Below are 2,433 nucleotides of genomic sequence, written 5' to 3'. Positions count from 1 at the left end.
AGGAGCACGAGGGAGGAGCCATTAGGTCCTGACCATAACCCCCTGTTTGGCATCCCCCCATGCCCCTTGGGGGGGGGAGGCAGAGGAGTTGGGAATGAAGGAGTGAAGTTGAGCCTGGGAAGAAGGGGGTGGGGGGAGGTGTTTTTACTTTTGTCTTTGTTTCTCACCATCCTACTCTAATTTTAATTTGCAATAAATGAAATTTCCCTGAGTTGAGTCTGTTTGGCCCATGACAGTAGTTGCTAAGTGATCTCGCTGTCTTCATTTTGACCCACGAGCTTTCCGTCTTATTTTGCCCCCTGTCCTGTTGAGGAGAGGGAGTGAGAGAGCGGCTGGGTGGGGGTCTGGCTGCTGGCCAAGGTCAACCCACCACAGTAAGTTATGGCATCAGCTGTACTATTGCTCATGTGCCACCCATGACAACAAGGAGCTGATGTAACACAAGGACTCTGGTGCTGAGGAATATTAAAATTTAGGAAAATCTGTACCTACTCTGTCTGAATTGGCAATCTGTGAATTTGACTTGCAAAGACTCTTCGTAAGCAGCGAGTTTTTAAAGGTGTTCATAAAAGAAGTTCTAGTGCTGGTAAAACATCACAGTATTATAAAACTCAGTTGTCAGGTTAACTGTACTGATATGCTCAAAATTGACAGACTGTCTCCCAGTAGTGGTGCTGGTGCTTCAGGGAGACCTGGAAGACAGGCCAGCAGTAGGCATCATATCAGAACATGAATGAGCAATGCTTTTATAAAACCAAATGTTATTTTGATGTAATAGTCTGAATTTAAGAAAGCTGTGTGGTTTGCCTTTTAAAAAATTATTTTTTATAGATATAAAAATTTAAAAAAGTATTGTCACTCAACCTTGTTTGGTAAGGGAAGTAGAGGGGACCTGCAACCTTATAAGGCTCCAGCATGAGTTCTGCAGATGCTCAAGTTAAGCAAGGCTGTTGGATGTCCTGGCTTTGGGTGGTTTCTGAAGGATTACAGTACGCCGATGACATACTGTCTTTGTGGGGGACATAGTAGAGAACAACAGGAGAAACAATTTCTGAATTTCCAGTGGATGAAAACTCCCTAAGAGAAAGTGCCAGCTACATCAGCTGGTAAGCAGAAAGAAGAAACTGAGAAAATCAGGCTTCACTGGATAATTTGGTAACCTAGGTTTCAGTTATCTTGTTCAGATTTCATGCAACTTCTTGGAAAGCAAGCCATAGGAAGGATGTTGTATGTCCTCAGGTGTCATACAATTTAAGTCTACACTCAACCACCCCAATTTCCAGGGAGAGAAAAGGGGGTCCCTTTTCCACAGCATTGCGTCGCATGGGGCCAGGACACTGCTCAGTGTCCACAGTGACCTTAAGATGCCCATTACATGGACTGGAGCAAATGTGTCACCTAGGGTAGCTTGGAGGTGAGAGGTATCTTTGCCGAAGCCTCAATAAGCAGCAATGAGAGCAAGTAAATTCCGGTGAGGTCTCATTGTACGTGAATCGCCAGTAAAACCAATTTGAACGTCATCATCTTAGGACCTGGTTATGAAAAACATCATGTTAACTCTGGAGACAGCCGTTACCTGTACTCTAATTATCGACAACTAATTATGGATAGATAAATAATGAATTGGTGATTGCAATGATAAGATTACGACTGCTAATAAGATGTTGCCTTAGAAAACAGTAGGAAGAGTGGAAGTTATTTTGGAAGTTAGTTTTGCTTTTTTGTAAGTTGATCTGCTACAGCTGGATTTGTCCAACAAGGTTTCCCCAGTGAATTCTTGTTGGAATTAGAGAAGGATATTAAAGTGTGGTCACCAGAATCAAAGAAGTGGTTCTCAAAGATGAAAAGGACTACAGGAAGGATTTGAAATTTCTGTGAAAGGAGAAATTAATGCACGTGGATAATTAGTTGGCTGCCAAAAGGTGAAAGATATTGCTAGTAAATGATATTTTTAATCGTGGAATTGAGCTAGTTGCACTTAGTCTAGATACATGTCTGTTCTTTAACGTGGCCTCTAATGATAAGCAGTTATTAAACAGTTTGCCAAAGACTGATTCCCTGCCATTTCAGCTCCTGAAATGGTAGCTGGATGTGAGTGAAGTGCAACATATTTAAAAAATTACAGAAACAACTGGATAAAGTGGTGTCTCTGCTGGAAGCCGAACTGAATGCCATAGTGGTATTCCTGTCCGTAACCTTTACATATGGCCCGATTTTCTCTTCCCGTTTTCTTTCTTACGTAGAGCCTGTAAAGCTATGTAAGAACTATTTTTAAGGTCACACTGTGATGAATTGCATTGAAAAAGAAACAACTTTGTGAAAACGGAAACATTTTTGAAAGTAATTTGTAATTCAGGTTGTATGAACCCACATGAAGACACGGGACGGCTGTGAATGTGAGTTGTTAAACTATAGACAAATGAAAAATGTAGG

Source organism: Pygoscelis adeliae, unplaced genomic scaffold (assembly GCF_000699105.1).
Source record: "Pygoscelis adeliae isolate BGI_AS28 unplaced genomic scaffold, ASM69910v1 Scaffold57, whole genome shotgun sequence".
Taxonomy (NCBI): domain Eukaryota; kingdom Metazoa; phylum Chordata; class Aves; order Sphenisciformes; family Spheniscidae; genus Pygoscelis; species Pygoscelis adeliae.
The sequence above is the reverse complement of the archived record's forward strand: the minus strand, read 5'-3'. Positions refer to the sequence as shown.